The following is a 6,502-nucleotide window of genomic DNA, read 5'->3' as shown; positions in this document are numbered from 1 at the left end:
ATGAATTCAGCTGTTAGGGTATGACATACCTCCTGAATGGAGGTATATCCCTGGAGATCTGACCTAGAAGGGAATATTGTTATCCCTGCTCCTCTTCCTTTCTCTTTCTGCTCCCTGGCTGCTATGGTGTTCTTCACATTGACCTAACACCATGCTGTTTCTGCCACGGAGCCAACCAACCATGCCCTGAATCCAGAACTCTGTGATCCTCCTTTTTGTTGTGGGTGCTCCAAGATGCAAGGCACGACAGGGTGCCTCAGAAAGGGTCCTGAATCACTCAACTTCTCAGAAATCAACAGTCAGCCTACTCACTGTGCATTCTGCAAAGAGGAGATCATTAAAGAACATCTCCAAATCTTCTAAGGGAGCCAAATGGTCAGCAGGAAGATGACACAAGTGATTTTAATAATGAAAAAGGGGTGAATTTTGATCAGTTAATAATGAGGCGGGTATCTTTGTCCGTTTGTCTTTAAGATTAAGGAAGATCAACAGAAGCAAGAGGCGGGGGATGGAGGTACAGCAGGGAAAAGGGAAGTAAAAAGAATAATGTGTCACGTAGGTGTAGCAGCTCCCCACAGTGAATGTAATCATCATGTATAGCAAGCGTGTATTAATAAGATTAAAAAATAAAGAAAGAAAATTTTAAACATATTAAGGAGAATAAAATGTCTCAGTGAGAAATGATGTAATCAGAGACAACGATGGAGACAAAGAACAAACTCCTGGGCCGGTGACCTCTTCTCCACTAAAAACATGAGCTATGTTTTCTTCTGAGGGAGTCATGGACTTAAAGAAGTTTTTGCTAAAATCTGGGTCACTGGAGGTAGGACCTGGAAAAGTGTATTCTTGTCCTTTGCTCCTCCTTTCTCTCAAAGCTTCCTTGCTCTCATGAGCTGAGAAGCTTCGGTCTACCAGGCCCTTCCATAATGAGCTTCTGCCTTGAAGCCAGCCAACTCTGGACTATACTCACTGAAAACGACGAGCCAAATACACCTCTCCTCCTTTCAGTTGTGTCAGGTTTTATGTTGCAGAGACGGGAAAGTGACTGATATAACCTCTCATCATATATATTTTTATGACACATCTCTGATATCTGGTGGTGTTTTTGCACTTATACCATGCCTTATTGGAATCCTAATTTTTCTTTTGAAATCCTTGATTTGCTTTAAGATGTCATGAACATTACAATTGAAAGAGATAATTCACACATAACATTTATCCTAAAGTTACTGAGAAGTTTTCCAGTACTTATACATTGGGTATCAAGTTAAAAATTAAAACTCAATCAAATTTAAATTTGATCATTCCACATTTTAAATGTATAATGACCACATGTGGGAAAGGATTATAACCTTGGGAACATATGTCTAACTGACTATGTGACTCAGGTAAGAGTTTCAACCATTCAGTTCCTCACTCTCTACGTCTATAAAATAGTCAGTACAACAATGCCTTGTCCAAAACATGAGAATTGGTAAATTATTCCATGCGAAGCATTTCATGCATTCCCTTTAGGGATTTATAGAGTTGGAACAGGAACCAATCTGCGTGCCAAGTGATCCAACACAGCAAGATCAAGGTCCTGGGGTCATCAAAGTCTGTTATGGCACCACTCCAAGGTCAGGATTGAACAGATGCACTTTGTTGCCCTTCTTTGAGTCAGAGGCAGCATCTGGTTGCTTTGATTTTCATACTCAGACAAAGACCACCTTTGGCTCCCCTCTCATGCACATGGAGTGACTCAGATGACAGAGAGAGACCTGAGGTATGAGACATCATCACATAGACAGACAGATAGATAGAGGGTCACAAAAAGCAGAGAAAAGTACTCAGATTTTGTGACATAGATTATAAAAAGACATGGAGAGAAGTGTCCCACTCAGAGATACATGGGGCTTCAAGAGTGACAGCCTTTTAGTGGCTGTGTCCTGATGGCCCCAGGTCACATCTCATTGCTTTCTCTTTATGCACCACACCTGCCTCTGAGCCTCACTAACTGTATGTTTTTCATCCCCTCTGGCTGCTCCTCTCATCCTTTCTATGTCTATGGCTGTTCCAGAAGGGGAGAGATGAAGGACAAAGCCAGGGAAGTTTTGCAGGTCACAGTCTCAGACCAGGTGCCAAAGGAGGAACTTTGATCCATATCTGCCACTTTGGGCAAAAATTGCCTCTCAAAAGGCCTAGATGAAACCTTGAATTATAAAAAAATCTGTGTTCTTACATTGGGTAAAGTTGTTCAGGTTGGATAATAAAAGCCTAATAATGGAAATACTGATTAAAAAAGCCCTATAGTTTCTTAAAACAAGTGATAAACAAAAGACAGTCTAGAGGCTTGAACAAAACATGTGAAGAGTATATATCTGAAAGAGTATTTGAATTTGGACTCTATAAATAACTCTTCAGAGTCAGTAGTAATTGAAGGATACAATTCAACTTAAAAATGGATATAGAAGATTTCACCAGACTCTTCACTCAAGATGGCATACATAGTCATAGCTGTTTTTAAGACAGTAAATATTTGGAGTCCATGGATTAGGTGCCTTGGCTCCTGCTGCCTTTGAATTCCAAGACTGCTCTATATTTTGATTCCCCTTAATATGGGGAAGCAAATGTTCTCAGCTGCTTACTATTAACTAGATCATAGATAAGCTCAATTCCAGGAAAGCAAGAGGGTAAGCACGGAGGGTCAGCAGGTATAGGAGAAACAACTGGCTGGTCCAGCAACACTAAGTCTAAGAAAAGCCCATGGCTACTGCCTACTACAAAAACAGCATGGGGTTGTACTCCAAAAGTGACTCCCTGCACACAGCAGGAGAGAGTTAGAGAAGAAATCCAGTGTAACAACTGCCATATTTGAGATGATTGTGTCAGGAGCCATTTTGGCAAGGGATTAATTGTTAAAAACTGAGTGACTACAGCGTGATGTTACTTCAGGATTTCTTGTGTTATCGTTCCACAGTGACTGGGTGAGAGAGAGCTATAAGTGATGATTGTGGAGAGGGTGTGCGCTAGGCATAGTTCTCATTGGAAGTTTAAATTCAGGCCAACGAGTACATGGAGCCCTTCCCTCTGTGGTGAGAAGTGAGGCCAATAGAGGCAAAAACTGCTCATTAGCAGCAGGACAAGATGAGGTGGGTGTGCTGGGTGGGTGGGGTTGCCGTGGGTATTTTATTTGCACCGAGGGAGTGGCATCTATGTCCCCAGAGGCCTCTGTCCCTGTGTATTGGAGTGTGGGTCTTTCAGGGACTCTCGGCACTTTTCCTCTGCCTCCGTCTCTAGATTATGCTCCCTCATTTGACTTTGAATTTTTGTCTTTGGTTTCTTCCTGTTTGTGTCTCCGTCTCTGCCTCTCACCATATCTTCTCTCTCTCTCTCTCTCTCTCTCTCTCTCTCTCTCTCTCTCTCTCTCTCTCTCTTCTCCAGAGGGTGTAGGGTGAAACATTTTTACTTCACTGGTACATTTTAGATATACACAATGATAGCGTTCATCATCAGGAATCTGTGCCTGCTTCTTCTTTTCTTCCCATTCTCCTCCCGTCCCTCTTACTCCTCCCATTTTATCTACAAAACCTTGCTTCCATGTTTTCTTTCATTCTTCTTATTTCTTGTCCCTTTTTTCCTTTTGCCATTTTATTCTTAAATGTCATGTCTTTGAAATTTGCTGTGTTTTTTTGCAATTATAGAATATTTATTATACGGATCCTAAAGTTTCTTCAGAAATCTTTGATTTGAACCTAGATTTTTATGAACTTTACCCCTGAAAAAGATATTGGGAACATACTTAAATTGTTTCCAAACCAAGTAAAAGTTTTCCAATAGCTGAATTATGTATCAATTTTTAAAGATGATAGGGGAAGTGGGTAGGGCAGGGGAAAAGTAATAAGGGAAAAATATAAGAAAATAAAAAAATGCAAATAAAGTATTTGTAAATAAGGAAGGGAGGAGAGGGTGAAGGGAGGGCAGGGACAAGGGCAAAAAATGAGAACCAAGACCTGTTCTGTAAAGGTACAAGCTCCCAATGATGAATGTAACTGTACTATGTACCTAAAATGCACCAATAAACTCAAAGAGAGAATAAAATGAAAAGTTTAAAGATGAAATTAAATTAAATTTAAAATTTGATTGATCTGGGTGTGGTGTGCTTATCTGTAATCCCAGGACTTTGGGAGACTGAAGGGAGAGGATCGTGATGAGTTCAAGTGCAGCCTGAAGTACATAGTGAGACCCTGTCTCAAAACAAAACCGGATAGAGCAAAACAAAACATACATGCTCACACAAATACAAAAAAAAGTTCCACAGGACACAAGACAGGTATTTAATGGACACACGTAGCCGTTGGTTAGCATGTCAGACAAATACATCTCTATTTGTGATCTTGGGTGAGACTCTCAACTCTCTGGGCTTCACTGTCTCCATTTAGAAAATGGGGAAGGATACTAACAGCTACTTCAAAGTGTGAGTAGTTTGTGTAAAGTGCTGCATTCTTCTCACCAGGAAGTCTCAGGCTGGAATAAAGATCCATTTCAGTGTCAGATGACCACAAACATCTGGGCCCTGGTCCTCAGATCAGGAAGGTCTGTGATGGCACCAGTCCCAGGTCAGAAAAGTGCAGGTTCCACCTCTAAAAGATTGTGTTTCTATGTTGCTCTACAGGGATCAATGAATGGGATATGACTCAACCATCCAGGTCAGAGTCCTGGGTTAAGCAAGTGTTTGCTTCACACGGCACAGATCAGGCTGTCCCGTATCCTCCCATACCTCACCTCATTTCCCTTAAAGAGAGGGAAGTGTCTTTAAAAAGAGAGAGTTCAAAAAGAGAGAAATCAGACCTGGTATGGGGTACACACCAGTAATCCCAGCACGTTGGGCATCTATGTAGGAGGGTTGCAAATTCAATCCCAGCCTTGGCAAATTTGTGACCTAATAAGACCCTATAGCAAAAAAATGATGTGAAAAAGGCCTGAGTGCATAGCTCATTGGAAAGGCCTTGGATTCAATCCCTGGTAAAAAAAAAAAAAAAGAAAAAGAAAAAAAAGCAAATGGAAGGTTGAAATCCCAGCCGGACCAATACAGGTAGACATGAGAACTGTCATTCTCCCTTGTGCCAGATCTGGCCTGCTGCTCCCAGGAGCTCTGTTGGTGCAGGCTCACAGTGATTGTAGAGTAAGACCAGAGCTCAGGGGACTTCAATAAAATCAGATCCCATTTGCTGTGGTGTAAACATCCTCTCCAAAGCTCATGTTGACTTTTAATTGCCTTTGTACCATTTTAAGACATTGCAACTACCATGGTAGCTTGGTTCACAAACTTAGTCATTTTTTGATTTTGGAAAAGATGGTCATGTTTCTGTTTGTGTGGGAAGGATGGCCATAATTGTGTTTGTCACACTAAGCAGAGTTTTCAAACAAAAACCAATTTTGCCAAACACTTCTGTTTGTGACCCAAGTTGCAAATGGTACCTTTGTTATCAAGGTACCATTATATCTAATCTATCTATAGTATTTCCTCCTTGTCCATGGGGGGCACATTCCAAGACCGTCAGTGGAATTATAAAAATTTGGAGACTACTGACCCCATATGTACTGTATTTTTAATATATTACTGTACAATAAAGTCTAAGTTATGCATTAAACAAATCAAGAGAATAATATAAATACTTAAAATAGGAGAGTTACATCATAATAATGTACTAAGTTATATGAGTGGTCTCTCAAAATACCTATTGTTCTCTGCTTCCCTTACCTTCTCCCTGGGATGATGTGGGATGGTACTATGCCCATGTGATCAGTTGAGGTGAGGTGAATGATGCACAAATTGCGTTGCAACCTTGGGCTCCTATTGACATGACCATACACCAGAGAGGTGATTAGCTGCCTTGGGTGATCCCAGAGTGTTGAGCCGTGAAGATTTCCATGATTATACATTGGTAGTAGACAATGCTAGGGATTGGCCATCCTTGATAGTTCAAAGTTCTCAGTAATGGAAAAATCTTCTGGAAAAACATTGCAATCAAAAGTTGTCTCCTCCTTTTAAACTAACTGTAGTATAGCTGTGGATGATGCCGTCCTTTGGTGCCTGCCTGGGAGGCGTTAATGCTGCAGTCCATGGCATCCTATTCCATCATTTTGTCCTTTAATACCTGTGCACTTTGCAACACTTCTGCAAATTGCAGTCATGGCCCTTTTGCTGGTTACACTTCAGTTTCTTCTCTGTCTTCCTTTCCACTGTAGTTGATTTAACATTTTTCCAATTCCTTGTTTCTCAACACTTCTTGATGGCCTTCAATATGTCTTTCTACTTCTTCATTAAGCACATGGGAAAATCCACCTCAAATGAACTTCAGTTCATTGTGAATCACCCAGCCTCCGGTATTGTGTTATAGCAGAAAACAGACTAAAACACAGTGGGCTTCAGTGTCTAAAGGGGAAGCAGAGACACTGAGGAAAAAGAGAGAGAGAGAGAGAGAGAGAGAGAGAGAGAGAGAGAGAGAGAGAGAGAGAG

Source organism: Fukomys damarensis, unplaced genomic scaffold, assembly GCF_012274545.1.
Source record: "Fukomys damarensis isolate Sample0158 unplaced genomic scaffold, DMR_v1.0_HiC HiC_scaffold_19, whole genome shotgun sequence".
In the NCBI taxonomy this organism is placed as follows: Eukaryota; Metazoa; Chordata; class Mammalia; order Rodentia; family Bathyergidae; genus Fukomys; species Fukomys damarensis.
Note: the sequence above shows the minus strand (reverse complement) of the source record.